This window comes from Cryptotermes secundus, unplaced genomic scaffold, assembly GCF_002891405.2.
Source record: "Cryptotermes secundus unplaced genomic scaffold, Csec_1.0 scaffold180, whole genome shotgun sequence".
Lineage (NCBI taxonomy): Eukaryota > Metazoa > Arthropoda > Insecta > Blattodea > Kalotermitidae > Cryptotermes > Cryptotermes secundus.
The window spans coordinates 5,352,673-5,368,284 of NW_019718619.1; the positions used below are offsets into that span (position 1 = coordinate 5,352,673).

The 15,612-nt window shown below is 40.0% G+C and overlaps 2 long non-coding RNA genes across 3 annotated transcripts in view; one reads left to right on the forward strand and one right to left on the reverse strand.

The window, feature by feature from the left end:
* Positions 1–15,612, reverse strand: part of LOC111861831 — a 501,275-nt gene that overhangs the window by 92,077 nt on the left and 393,586 nt on the right. The window lies entirely within an intron of this gene.
* The window catches only part of LOC117282138, a 28,046-nt gene that overhangs the window by 8,029 nt on the left and 4,405 nt on the right, over positions 1–15,612 (forward strand). For both annotated transcript variants that reach the window (XR_004512772.1, XR_004512773.1), the window contains exon 2: positions 11,285–11,469. This is a non-coding gene — a long non-coding RNA (uncharacterized LOC117282138). The remainder of the gene's footprint in view (positions 1–11,284; positions 11,470–15,612) is intronic.

A 15,612-nucleotide genomic window follows, 5' to 3' on the forward strand; every position in this document is an offset into this window, starting at 1 on the left:
GCCTACACTGAGTAAGTACAAATAACAGTATAAACATATAAGAATAACATAACAAGACATAACATAAGATAGTAACACAAATATTTGTATATTACAGACAACACATGAACAGCGATAAAAACAAGAAGTGGCCGCTGCAGCACCGTAGATATAGGGCATGTACCCTGAAAAATTTTAATTTGAAAAAGAAAGAGAACAAAGATCTTATAGACATTTTAACTTGAATTAAGGTTTAAAAAGTGCTAATTTAAAAATCAAATCGACGCGTGTAGATTAACAAAGATTTTATACAATTAGAAAGACTGGGATTTTTACAATTTTAACAAGCAGTGTAACAGTTACGTGAGTGATACACACCTGATGATGGCCATTTAGGGCCGAAACATGTAGTGTGGAGGAGGAAAAAGAAGTAAAAACTACAATAAAATTGTTGCACTTAAGACGGTATTTGTCCATATACATTGTGTGAGTGTAACAGGATGCTGAAATATAATAATATAAAGTTTATTAACGAAGAATATAGCGACTAGGCTACGGCCTGGACAACGAGGAGATAGGATTCGATTCCCGGCAGGAGTAAGAACAGCTTTCTTCAGCGTTACGTCCAGACCTTCTCTGGGAGCTATACCTCCACTCCCTCGCATGTCTTCATGTTGTTGTACTTACTCATGGAGCAGAGCCCTTTTGGAGGAGCCGCCAATTATCCAGCTACTCAAGAATTTCCCACCATTTTACGGAACCCGAAGGTTCATTACTGTGTTCACAAGAGCCTTCCACTGGTCTCTATCCTGAGCCAGATCAATCCAATCTATACCATCCCATTCTCTCTCTCTAAGATCCATTTTAATGTTTTCCGCCCATCTACGCCTTCGTCTTCCCTGTGGCTCTTTCCTTCTGACTTTCCCACCAATATCGTATATGCATTTCTTTTCTCTCCCATTCGTGCTACATGCCCTGCCCATCTCATCCTCCTTGACTTGATCATTCTATTTATACTTGGAGAAGAGTACAAGTTATGAAGCTTCTCATTATGCAGTTTTCTACAACCTCCTGATACTTCATCTCTCTTACGTCCAAATATTCTCCTCAGCACCCTGTTCTCAAAGACCCTTAGTCCATGTACATCTCTTGATGTCAGAGATCAAGTTTCACACCCATACAGAACCACAGGCAAAATTATAGTTTTGATTATTCTGATTTTTATGTTTTTGGACAGCAGACGAGAAGACAAAAGGTTCTGGACTGAATTTTAGCGAGCATTACCCGAGTTCAATCTCCTCTTAATTCCTCCTGAATCAGGTTTCAATTTCATGGTGTTGTGCTTACGTACATTTAGTTTTAATGAAGAACACAACATGAATTGTATGGGTAACTTAACGAAACTTTCAGTAGCGCAGCTATGCACTATCGGATGATAGGATAATACATGATTAATGAATTGGCAAGGATTTGGAAGGAAGGGGATGTGGCTAATCGAGGTACTGTCATGAAATTTGGCTGGAAGTGTTCAGAAAACCACGAAGAACCTAAATTAGGGCAGCAGGTATTGCTGCCGAAATTCGAACTATGCACCTGGAATCTAGAATAGTTCTTCTGGACCAACCTGTTCAGCAATGTAGTTATAATGAATCCAACTGATTTCATGAACAATGACACGATATTATTGCTTAGGCTTATTACTCACATAATACAAGAGAAACAAGGAGCAGTGTCAGCTTGCTTGGCGTCTCCTGGTCCAAATGTTAGCGCGCAAAGGAAGAAAAGAGGCGAAAGGCTTGGAGATAGTGCACAAAAGGAAAGCTGAAATTCTTTCTCCATAGTAAGGTTTGTAGATCGTTCGTATAATCTAGAGCCTATTCCTTATCTCTGATACTGGAAGCTACTTCCTTCCATCAACTTGGACACGGTTTATATTTCGCTATTCTTGTCTACGTTTTTTCTTTATCATCTCTTTCTTCCCTTTTCCACTGCATCATCATCATCATCATCATCATCATCAACATCGTCGTCTTTCTGTAAGGAACACAGAAACCAACTATGGGCAAACCTCCGGGGGTAGATAAAAGCATAGATCTTCTTTGCTCCGATTTCTCTCTTTCAAATCACGCCCTGTCCCCCTATCGCTGTATCTTGTATCTCAACTGTGTTAATATTTCGCTGAGCTTCATTGTTCCCGCTTCTGTTCTCTGTGGTTGGCTGACAAACTGCTCACGATACGAGTACACGTTTCATTATTGAAACAAATTTTGTTTCAGAAGAGATAATAAATTCCTTACTATAGAATTAAAGAACTTTAGATAGTAATTTTCAGGGCCTTTATATGAATTAATAAATAAATAAGAGAAAAGAGTTCCGAACTCTTATAAACTACTAACGACAAAGTTATAAGAATATAGTTATAAATAAGAATTATGCCTGTAAGAAAGTAAAACAAATGTGGATGAAATACAACATCTTAGATGGGAATGAATATAATTTACATTATTCAGAATTATACCGGAAAGAATGTTTTTCTTATGAACCTCATTCATAGGTTAATCAGTGCACCATTCATCTGAAACACAGCACTCTAGTACGGTCAGTAGGACCAGAATAATTATGGCCAACAAATGTTACAGCCTGCGTGACGTACAAACCTGAGACTTAATATTGTCACGTGATAGAGTGACCATAGACGTGGTTAGGAATTTAGACTTGTGATGAGAATTACTTCTAACGCCATCGCTAATCTGCACATTTTACAGTTCACTACAGAACATGTTAAGACTTTTTGGTCTACTGTGTCTTCACCAGTCGTTCCCTGGTAGCGGCTTCTAACTGTGGGGATCCTTGAGCTGAGTATTCTCTTCACAGACTCTCTTACAACTGACTGACTGACTGACTGACTTCTAAACTTGTCGAGGGTGTAACATCTCGGAACAGACCGCGTAGAAAACGTCGTTTCCCACAGTTCATATATTTTTGGAAATTAACTTGTGGCCGAGGGGGTCCTGTTTGTTTCGTCGTCGCTACTTGGTAACGGATCTACACGTTACATTATGAACCCAGAGCGGAAATGTAATAGTACTGCAGACAGTGACACTGAGCTGGTGACGCCGTGACTACAGCCGAGATACTTCGGTTAGTCTTTAATTGTAGTCCACATTACTAGGCGAAATTTCTTTAAATTCATGATGATTTATTCCCACATGCAAATTTCCAGGATGTGCCACTTCTAAGGTGGCGGCCTAGGTTCGTTCCCCAGTCAGAACACGTGGGATTTTAGGTGGACAAGAAGTCACTGGGGCTGAGCACTTCGGTTTCCCCTGCCAGCTCCCATTCTACCCAGGGCTCCATACTGAGTCAACATTTCGATGAAGCTGTATAGTTCTGCAACGGACAGCGTGAGCGGAGTCTCTACGGAATGTGTCCTTATTGAGAAGCTGATAGTCAGTCCATCTAGTGAACACATTTTCCGCCTTTCAATATTAATATTTTCCTCAAATCTCCCAATTTGTTACAGTCGTGCCCCCCAAAAATTGGCACACTGCAGAACAATATTTTGACTAACTGTATATTCTGACTTTTTCCTGCAGTCAAGCGATATGAGCGAATGCTTAAGTCTGTGATGGGAATCACCACAACGCAGAAACGAATATAACTTCCTTACCTTATATTTCTCATGACTCAAGTTACGCGGGTTCAAACCCGGGGGATGTCGTGGAATTTTTAAGGACGGAAAAATTCAGGGAACAAGTCCTCCGGGAGGGACTTCAAGCCATGGGTCCCGTATCATAGATTTACGGCACGTAAAAGATACTCATGTCTCTAGGAGAACTCTGAGCAAAATTAGGCAAAAATTTCCCGCCCAAGTAGTTTCCAATGCCTCCGGTAGATGGGGAAGTTATCGGGTACCAATGTCAGCAGAGGGCCGACCTCGCTGGCAGAAAGGGGAGAGTTATCGAGTACCGCTGCCAGTAGAGGGCGATACCTCGCTGGCAGAAAGGGGAGATAGCGGGCACCAGTATCGGTAGGGTATGGCGACAGTAGAAATTAAAGGGGGACGTACAATAGATTATTAGTCGCGGTGCATGGGGAAACCCACCCCCCTCTATACTGAATAACTGCATACCTTATATTTACTGTTGCTTTCACATCAATATAGTTTACAATACTCTAACTACCAAAAATCTCCGTGTCCTGTAGTCCGCAAGTTAACAATACCGCCCGAGCGACCGCCTCTTGTCGGCGAAGTCAGTGCCAACTTTAGCGAGTAGAGGGTGTAGCGTGGTCAGCGCAACAAATCCCCATGGCCGTTAATTTCGGTTTTCTAGACTAGAGCCGCTATTTCCTCGAGATAGCTCCGCAATTATCCTCACGAGGCTGAGTGGACTCCGTTCCAGACCCACCACTTTTCAGAAAATGTAGTAGCGCAAGGAATAGAACCCGGGACCTCTGAATCTATAGCAAGGAACTCTGACCACTAGACCACAGAGGCGGTACTCTAAAGTGAGAGATTTAAATAAAACTGTTTGGCCAGCTTCTTCTCTGAATCTGTGATACGGGCCTCACTCAGCTTCATGTTAAAAGCCGTCCTCTTCCCAGTCCATTTTGTTGCTTCTATTTAGATTTATGTACTCTGCAAAGTATTTTCAGCTTACACTGACACTGATTTCAGCGAAATCTCCAATATAGAATTATCCGTCAGTGTGGTCAACCAGGTGTCAAACCCACTGCCGTGAAGAAGGAAGGAATTTCCTCGAAACTATGCTTCTAATATATACAATGTCTGTAATAGTTTCGAGGTTTGCGGTTATTTGAAATGACTATATAGCGTCTACAGGGATGAAAACCTAAAAATACTGAAAATAAAACACGAACGAAAGATGCCGAACAGACAAATAATATAATATTCATGTGTATATTTATGTGTGTATTTGGATGTGTATGTTGCAGGGGCAAGCGGTCGGAAAAACAAGACATTCTCCTCCACTAGCCCATGTTTATGGTGCCTATACGATATGCAATAACAGTCAGCTATCTCAGGTTTTTCCTTTTAAAGCTCCTTCCGGAAAGGCAATGAATATCGAAAATGAAACAGAGAATATAGACAGAAAGAAGGACATGAAAAATAGAAAGAAGGGAAATTCTGGAAATCCGATGCCCTTCGGTCCTACTATGTATAGCAGATATGACGTTCAATGAATCGAAGATGCGAGGTTTCGTGCTAATGAGTAAGGTTTAGAGTAAATATTGCATGGGGAGGAGCACGTATCCTTCGGAAGGAAAGTAAAATAAGTACACAAACTGAGACGAATGAATAATCAGGACTGATAAAACAATTTCGAGTCGTTGAGAACAGTGTATCCTGCAGCTGTTTCTCGACATCCTGTGCTAATAAACTCAATTCTTTCTGTTGTATAATTGTCTTGTAATTGTTCGCTTTTAATTTCTTGATTTTCTTTCTGTTTTTCTTCTTTCCTCTTCGTTACTTGTTTTGTTCTTTTCTGCCTTCTTTTTGTATGTTTCTTTTGTTACTTTCGGATGTCGCTCTGTGGGCTTACCCAAAAATAAAAGCATGTGTACGTACTTATTCATTTCACGCAAAGGATCTAAAGATTGCTCTGGAAGTCTATCTCCTGTAAGAAAGTGAGGTCTCTTTGAGTTTCACAGAAGAGTTGTAGTAGTATGTTTGGCCATTAGGTTGACGGCAATTTCTGAACATTATAGTCATGACATTTGCTACCAATAGAAATATATAAAAATGGCGAAGCTGAATTAAATATGTCGACGTACATTTGCATTCTTGGACAACAATGTTCCCCATCCTTATAAAGGAGATCAATTAATTCAATTTATCCAAAGAATTTAAAACAGACCTTTCTTTCCCACGGCGTCAAGCAGATTATCAGAGCAGAAACAGCAGGATTAATTTAAAGTATTACTCATTTTCTTGCATATTAGTGGAAGTAAGGCAGCTTTGTGATCTAACTTCTGAGAGTAGGCCTACTTCTAGTGTCTGCAGTATTTCAAGAGACCGGTCAACTGTGAGGTATATGGAAGTGTGTTAGGTGCGGATTTTTACTCGCTTTTTCACGAAAACAAAAAATTAATTAAGTTAAATTATCTATTTAGGTGACCGCCTCTATGATCTAGTGGTCAGTGTTCCTGGCTACAGATCCAGATATCCCGAGTTCGATTCCCGGCGCTACCAGGTCTTCTGAGAAGTAGTGGTTCTGGAACGGAGTCCTCTCAGACTCGTGAGGATAATTGAGGAGCTATTTCAGTAAATAGCGGCTCCGGTCTGGAGAACCGAAATTAACGGCCGTGGGGATTCTTTGCGCTGATCACGCGACTCCCACTATTCGCTAAAGGTGGCACTAACTTCCCCCACAAGCGGCGGTCGCTCGATCTATATAGTTCGCTTGCGGACTAAAACTATGGTTGTTTTTTGTTTTGTTTATTTAGGTGCTCACTCTGCAGCCCAAAGGCATAATAGCGATGGATGTGGACTAAGATAAGAGAATATGGCTATGTGACAGTGTCACCAATAGCATAACTTTTGTGTCGCATTCATTATTTTAATTTTTTTTTTTTTGCGTAAATGAACGTCCCTTGTTTCTAATTGTCAAACGCCATAAGGTTGAGGCTACGATGAAAATAAGATTCTTTTCCTTCAGTGCTAAAACAGGATACGAAAATCAATCATTAATTTATGTGTATTATAAGCGTTGTTTCGGATTCTGATATTTACCTGAAAATGATGGAACCATGGCTTCACCAAAAGAAGTCTATATTATAAAGGGAAATATTCCATGAATTATGGTGTCATGGAAGGAAGTCTATAATATGAACGCAAATATTCAATTTCTGTATAACAATTCGCTGTAGAGAGTGGACACAGAGTCCTTATGCAAGAGAATGCGCCCTCTCACAATCATTTGTTTTATATACACGTACGTGCCTATTTATTTGATGTATGAGGTCACTGAAAGAAATCCTGCAAATTGTAAGAACTATTCATGTCTTTTCAACAACAAAAACGATTCCATAGAACTATATATTTGTGCGGAATTCCCCAACTCCGCCTAACAGCAGCTGAAGACTTAAAAGAAAGATAGCAAGGACGGCTTTAATGACTTCAAAATATTAACATGGAAGGAGATATCCAGAAGAACACAGGGAAAATATTTTTTTTGGGAGAATGAGGGGGGACATACAGCAAGCACTGGAACTGTGTGGCCACTCTGTGTTATGAACCAGTTAATCATTGTATAGGTCGAAAAACCTAACGAATTATGACCCCATTATTAACAGACTAGAAACCAGATCTAACTTAATATATTCTCACACCCCTTATGGTCAATAATTGTACGGTAATCTTGAAGTTGAAAACAATACTGGGGCACAGTTTCCCACGGTGTTCCAATAGGTAATTTCTCTAGCATTCTTATGTCTTAAACGAAAAAAAAAACATGGCGTTCTCGATAACTGTAGGATACTAGTCTAACTGCTCCCGTAGAAATTTATATAATTGTAGGAGGAACGGTGACTCTTTCTTCTCCTTAACACAGAGAAATTAATGATGCCTGTAGGGGCGACAGTATTTAAATTGGTTTTATAATAGACCTTGCTGTAAGATTCTGATCGACCAAGCATTAATCAATAATACATAGCCTGACATTTAAATACCGACTGGTGCTTTAAATAAAGTCAAAACTTTCACTCAACCTCAGTCAGTCATAAGCATTCTGACTCTTTTTTTTTTACACAGGTCGTCTTCTTTGCAATTCAAAGGAACGTAGTTGGAGATCATTTTCTGAAACTCCTTTCAGCACTTTCATCACACTACTCTGGCTTCAAGTGATTCAAATTGATTTCCTTTCAATGATATATTTATTTTCGAGAAAATAAAAATCCACGTGTGCCCAGATCAGATGAATCCGGCAGATATCAGAACACAGACATTTATTCTCCGGCCTACAACTATTACGACAAAAGTATACAACTCGGTGCAAATATTATTTCTGTTGCCCGGTTTAAGGCGCTGCGCTTCCCGGCGACAAATGCACTGTTCTCTGCGAAGCGTATACGAATTTTGCCGATGAGTCAATATAGCCTGGTGGCCGATAACATTAGGAATGAAGTAGTTACAATTCACAGATAAGAAAGGCCCTGAAAATGCTGTCCCTCTAGGCGTACACAATCCTAGCAGCAGCGGAATGGGTTCTGATTTACCCTTTCAAGCTGTTTTGCAGGAACATTTGCTATGTCCCTACGAATATTTTCTTTCAGTTCTTCTTCTCTTCGGTGGTTACTGTAGGAAAATTTGCCCTTCAAATAACCCCAGAAGAAAAAGTCACAAGAATGAAGTTCCGGTGAACGTGGTGGCCAAATGCCACTGCTGATAATTCTGTTCCTGAAGACATCGGACAAAGCCTGCATAGACATACGTGCAGTGTGGGCAGTAGCTGAGTCTTGCTGAGACCAACCGTAGAGCCTGTCTTCTGTTAGCTCTGGAAGAACTGCTCAAAAATACGTATCTGTCACAATCAATTGTTTCGCTAAAAACACAGAACCAACAACCCTTCTTACATTTTCAGCAGACCAGACACCAACTTGCAATTGATGGAGCGGGACTTCGTGGGTGAGATGTGGATCCTTTGAACTTCAGTAGCGATTATTTTGCGTATGTATATATCCCTGCAAGTGAAACCACTCTCCATCAGAAAAGAATGTCAATTGCGGATCGATCTCCCCTTCGACGACAGACTGTAGAAACCAACCGCAAACATGAACTCTGCTGGCCAGATCACGCGGCTGCAAGACGTGTATGGATTACTATTGTTTTATAGGATCTAAGCTTCAGCCATTTTTTTTCCTCCTTGCATTAGACTTTCACACTCTAGTCTCTTGAGCTAGACGTTTCAGTTATTTTCTAGGTGCATGTTCAAATCTGGCGCTTATGTCATCTAACTTTCCCTCAGTAAGCAATTGGCGTTTTCGTTTTTTCTTGTCTTTTAAGAGTCCCATTTATCAAAGTTTACCCACCAAATTGTGAATTGTTTGTCCGCTGAGAACTATTTCATCACGACATTTACGTCGGCACTTCCTATGAGATCAGTATTTCACAGAAGTGCCATACAGAAATACATGTTGTTCTAAAGTTCTCACTAATTGTAGCTGAGAACAAAAGGTTAATGGAGCGGATATCTGCCGTCCACAGCTGACGAATCATAAACAAATTCCTACGCATGAGCCGCACTGCTCACCGTGAAACATAATGCCGTCTTGCGGTCCACAAATTTAATATACTCCCTTCATTCAAAGCTAATCAAATGTCAGACATACAGATTCGTCTGAAAAATTCTTATTCGCCTCACACCCGGCTGTGCACCGGTCGCCATGAAGCGCAGAGCCATGAACCAGTCAACAAAGATAAGAGCTTCCTTGTATATCGTCAGTAACGTCTTCACGTCTAACTTTAAATTGCTCAATAAAAAACTATTCTACTTGGTGTTCTCTCCCCGTGAACTTGTAATTAAGTAACCAGTTGGCTAATCACTAATTAATAACCAACTCCGACTCTACAAAATCTCGTTAAATAAGCAGTAGAAAAATTAACTAACTCCACAAAGTCGAGTCATCCTTGAGAAGTTAATAAACTGCTTATAGAGTCAAGAATTTCATTGCCATGTATGGAACCAAAAGCATTCGTTGCCATAGTCACAGCAATTCGCCACTGATCCCCAGGCTGAGGCAGTTGCACCAAATCCTCAATCATATCTCTTTTATTTAATTCCACGTAAATATGAGGCCCACTCATCCATCTATGTCTAGGACGACAAGTCTTTCCTCCCTTCAGGTATACCGATTAAAATTTCGTACGAAATGTTATCTCCTCATGCGCTCTACACAATCTGTCTCTGTTTCCTTCACTTAGTCAAACAATTGAAATTTGGAAATAAGTACAAATGAATTCCCCATTAAGCCTCTTCCTTCTTTCCTCATAATAGGTCTTCCTCCGCTCTCTTGGGTCCAAATATCTCTCAAGCTCTCTGCTCTCAAACACTCCGAAACTATATTCTTCCCTGTGGGTGAGGGCATATATATACACAGAATACCGGGTAAAATTGTAATTTTGCATACTTTATTTTGGCGTTTAAGTAATGGACTGGAAGGCATAAAATTCTGAACTTAGGCCTAATTTTAACAGTCATTCAGAGATCTGAATTTGTTCTTCTTTTCTTCGGAACGAAATTCTGAGAGTTCATTTCTGTTCCAAAATATCTGAACACTGCCGCATTTCCGAAGATTTTGTGACGTGTTTCTAGGTCCGCTTTCTCTTGACGAAACATGAACATATTCATAGGTTTCCTTCATGAGTAGATGCCCTTAGTAGTGTATATATGCAGTTTCTGTGTCTCTATTTGTGGCGTTTATGTTGCCACACACTAAACTGGCTTCTTCAACACAGAACAGACATTAATTTCCCGTTCCATTTTCTCTAGATTCCTGATTGAATATTTCAGAGTTGAAACATATTGGTAAAAAAACTTCTTTCAGGTCATTATGAAATATAAATTCATAAATATAATGGGTTATCTGCATGAATGTTAATTTAATAAACTTGCTGCAACAATTTGAAAATTCCTTTGCCATTCTTCTCCATTGTCAATTTACGTGTTAACACTCAGCCTCTGTTCCAACTTGTCACAAATGTTTTATGTCAGACTGTTCATGTGATGAGCGTGGACCAACAGAACAATTACTGTAACAACGGATCAAGAGAAATCCCAGCAAATGTTTAGCAAAAACGTCTGAATAATATAGTCGCGCAATCCAACAAAAGCGAAATTATTAACATTGCCAATTTCTACACAAAATTACGAGCTATATTACATTATTATTTTAGAAGCTATGTAGGCCTGTGTGTATGCACTGGAAGTGAATAGTGACCTTTATGTGCATATCTAAGAAAACAATAATATGGTTTCAACTCTCCCAGAGAAGATAATTCATTTCGATTTCCACCTTCTTGGATGTAATGCCTTGTAGTCAATTAAAATTCTACCAACTTTTCGGGAGTATATGTCTCCTCCATCTACATGGAGCATCGACTGACTTTCAGTGAACTACATGGCGATATATCCCTGAAGATGGAATTTTTCATAATCATGGCTCTGTGAACCACAAATTATAGAAGAAAATTCGACATTTTACTAAAGTAATAAATAGCTTTTGAATGTTTTATTCTATTTATAACATGAATAAATGATACGCATTTGAATTTATATTCCCACAGTTTTTCAGGGACACAGATAACTTCGCAGCAACACGGAAAGACATTTCCTTTTGGGCTACGTCGGACATCGCAATGTTATGGTGTTAACAGAGGTCACATCCCGCCAAAAGCACCGGCGCTAACACTTGACACGCGGAAGATATCCCAAAGCAGAATTTAGGAACAGAAAATGCCAGAAAAATAAGGTAACAGATAATGAGTCATGAAAGAATGGAGGTACAGAGTTGGTGCACAATTATATATGTGCGGAAAAGCAAAGCATATTATGTCATCAAGATTTAACCACGACACCCTATTAACAGCTGCAGGATGTCTGCAATACAGACAGCAAGATAAATTTAACGTTAGAATAAGTTAATTTGGCCAATAAGAAACACTATTGCTGCACCATTTATTTAGCCTATGATGTAACAAAATGTAGGATTATATTGTAGCATGCATTTAGTTTTCAGTTCAATTGATTGTAGCTTCCACAGTAATTATTAATCCACTGTTTAATATTCATCCTCTTCCTTCCAATGGAGTCATTTCTGAGTTGCTGAATTCATAACCCTTAGATAATTTTCAAAGAATATTGTCCCCTGCTCGTCACTTTATGTCATATGAAGGCTTGAAATTCCGCGAGAAGGAAACTGAAATATGTTAGCTTATTTCGGATTATCCAAAATGCATATATAATTATTTAAGAAATCATATTTTTATACAAAAATGCAGTCAAAATAAAATGGGGAAAATGTACATTAATGTTGGAGGTCCGCAGAATAAGGCACCATTTTTTAAGGGGTTACAATTTGATTGTTTAATTATGTTAATATTCAGAATATCTTATTTTATATTTTGGGCAGAAGAAATGATTAAAGGATAAATTTAATGCAGCTTTCTACATATTTTATACTCGTAGATGCTAGTGGGGTTGGACTAAGTCCCTTGTACTGCGGCCACTTCTGGCCTATTGTTCCAGCCCCAGATGATAGGTGAGGGTGATTGTGGAGCAGTTTGTGGAATGAAGATTGGCAGGGGAAACCGAAGTACTCGGAGAAAACCTGCCCCAGCGCCACTTTGTCCACCACAAATCCCACTTTACCAGACCCCCGCTTGAGCTATGGCGCGGCCTTGTATTCATAGATAAACCTACTCATAAATGCAGAAGGCACTGGAAACTCAGACGCTTTCTAACAATTCTACCAAGTAAGTAACTTAGTTATAGGAACGTTTCGTTAATTCTCATTTCCAGCTTCCCCTCTTTTGCACAGAAATTCTTTCTAAGCTAAACCGAGTCTCAATATAGGCTTGATTATTTTTTCCAACTCCTACTCCGTTCAGAATTACTTGAGTATGTTGCTCGGCTGGCCCCTAATTCGTTGCAACTAACAGGTAAACTTGAAAGAAGAAACTCTTTAACAAGGGGAGAAAAGTAATATAAACAAACCAAACTAAGGAGTCAGCCAGCCACAAGGTGTAAGCAGTAAGGGAAAGGAAACTCTATTGGTTCTGGAAGAGAAAATAAAAACAATTAAATTGTGCATATAGTATAGTTAGATTAACAGTGATAAAGTTATTTTCTTTACCCTTAGGGTTCACGCTGACAACATAAATTCCATTTCCTGACTTTTTTTAAAAATCTCTTAGTAGGGGGTAGAGTCCAACTGGGTCCACTCGGCACGGAGGCCACTGATCGGCCTATTGTAGCCTGCCCTGGGTGATTATGATGATGGAGAATTTGGTGGAATGAAGACTGGCAGGGGAAACCGAAATACTCGGAGAAAACCCGCCCCAGTGCCACTTTGTCCACCACAAATCCCATTTTACAAGACCCGGGATCGAATACGGGCCGCCGCGGTGGGAAGCCAGCGACTAACCGCTTGAGCTATGGCGCAGCTGAAATTTCCTGACTTGGTGTAAGTTACACTACTGTTCAGAGTGAGGCGCGTGTTAGGGTACCTTATACTAAGCAGACATTCCTCCGTAGACCAGAATATCGCAAACGCTCCCCTGCGTAATTTCAAATCATTCAGTGAACACTGGTTACTCTTCATTTATAGCTGCGACCTATAAACAAGCGATGGATAATTATTTTCTTAGTAGCCTTAAGCAAATCGTCTTCAAGAAGAGTGAGATATGAACAAGGCAATCACTTGACTTTTGTTAGAAAATATCAGATGTAAAGTAACATTTTCAAAGAGTACTTTATTTAATTTAGAGATTAAGTCAGTGGCATGCATAGGCATAGCTTATCAGACATAATTTCGTATCGCATGTTTTGAGCGGCTCTGGGTCTTTCTGGAAGAGAGAATGGGTCCATTTTGGTAGAGTTCGGTGTAGACTGAGTACTGGGGATGAAAGTTACTGAAGTATTTATTACAAGATAAACACACACAGGTTGTTTAGGAAACAAGAAGACAACCGATCTGTTTACCGACTTCTATTAAGTCTCCCATCTGTTCCCTCATGGATAATTACTAGAGTCTAAATCGGGGAGCAAAGTAGGGGTGGTGATGACTGAGGTTTTGTACACGTCTACCGAAGCAATCTTCGAGATATTTCTATAAATAACATTATAGAGTCGACTTCGCTTCATCTCAGTACTCTACCACCCTCTACATGAATTATATTATGCTACTCTTTGATTAGAAAGCACGTAACTTTGAAAAAATATTGTTCTGCTTTCACTAAAATTCTTTTGTTGATCGCTGCTCCTTGAAATAAAATTCTGAGAGTACTGGGCACATAATAGTTACAGTTCGTAATTATTCCATGGACAGAATTTATTGTGTATACTTCCGTTAATGATAATTCTGTATATCTATAACGATTTCACATTATACTCCTTATAAATCCTCTGTAATGACTTCCTTCCTTATAGCAACATTGGCATGTATCATAGTGCATACAGCAGTAGGTCACACTCTAATATTACTTCCACAGCAGCACACCTGGCCTCATTCTCTTTCTCTGCTTAAGTTAAACTGGGGCATTGCTATTCTTGCAAATAGTACACAATAAGCAACAGATGTTGAAGAAAGGTAACACTGCGAAAACAGGAACTTTGTTTTAATAATCTTCGGAAAAAAGGGCTAATATCTCGTCACGTGAATTTCAAGGGAATTTGGCAGAACTGTGTGTGGGGGGAAGAGAGAGGGAAGTTATTTAACTTTGCTATGTACAGACCGTATATTGTTGGGTGGCAGATTAATATAGGAATAGTTCATCGGAATGGGTAAGAAAGTGGCCGAAATGAATATTATCCTAGTTGGTTCGAGGGTCTGAGGAAAACAACGAAGAACCTCAGTCATGATATTCGGTGTCCCGACCGAAATTCGAATCGAGCAGATCTCGAACACAAGTCTGCACGGTTACTTCCAGACCATTTTGTTCGGTTTGGCAGAATAAAAGCTTATTGTTGAGGGAGATTCTGACACATCCATAGTGCCCCCCCCCCAGGCATTCGTGAGATTACACGTGAGCGTGTAAGCAGCATAACAAAGAATGTAGGACAAAACGTACTGAATGAGACTGCCTCATTATAGGATTCACGGGCAGGCTCTTGTGTACGCAGCAATGAAATTTTGGGTTCCATAAAAGTCGGAATATGTCTTTAGTAGGAGATAAACTATAAGCTCTCAAGAACAACTGCACTGTGAGGTCAGTTAATGAGATAGATTACGATAAATGACTGAAGCAGGTAGCAACAATTCCCTATTCTGAAGTACATTTTATACTAGCCTAGACAACATTTCAGGGGTCTCATCTACTTCCTCTTTAGACATCCGATTCTCACTGGCGGAAGTAAGGAGTCGGATTAGCGTAGTCGATATAGCAACTGGCTACGGGCTGGACAACAGAGGGTTCGGAGTTCGAGGTTAGGTACGGGGGTCGTGAAGCGTGAAGTTCACACTCACCTCAAACTAATTCCGAGATCAAGAAACTATGGATCTATACATCCACTCTCCCTTACCCCTTCATTGTGTAGTGCTTAATTATATAAGGACAGGAACAGCTTTAACTTTTTTTTTACCTTTTACCTGCAGAAGTAAAATTTGAGTTACTTCTACGCATAAATCTATGAGGATTTATGAGGAGTGGAGGTATGATCCACGTGTTCTTAACCTCGACGTTCTATGGAGGTGAGTGGTCAGCTTCCCGCTTCTGCCCTTTCTTCCCCGAGAAAACAGCCTCTGATACCCTTTGCATAGGAGGCTGTGTATGCCCCAGGGCCAGCCTTGACGCTGAGAAGAGAAACAATTTCCTTTGCTGGGAATCTTTTCCCGATTCCTCGGTCGTCCAGCTGGTAGCGTCATTATATTTGCCGAGTTGTTCCAGCTCCGGTG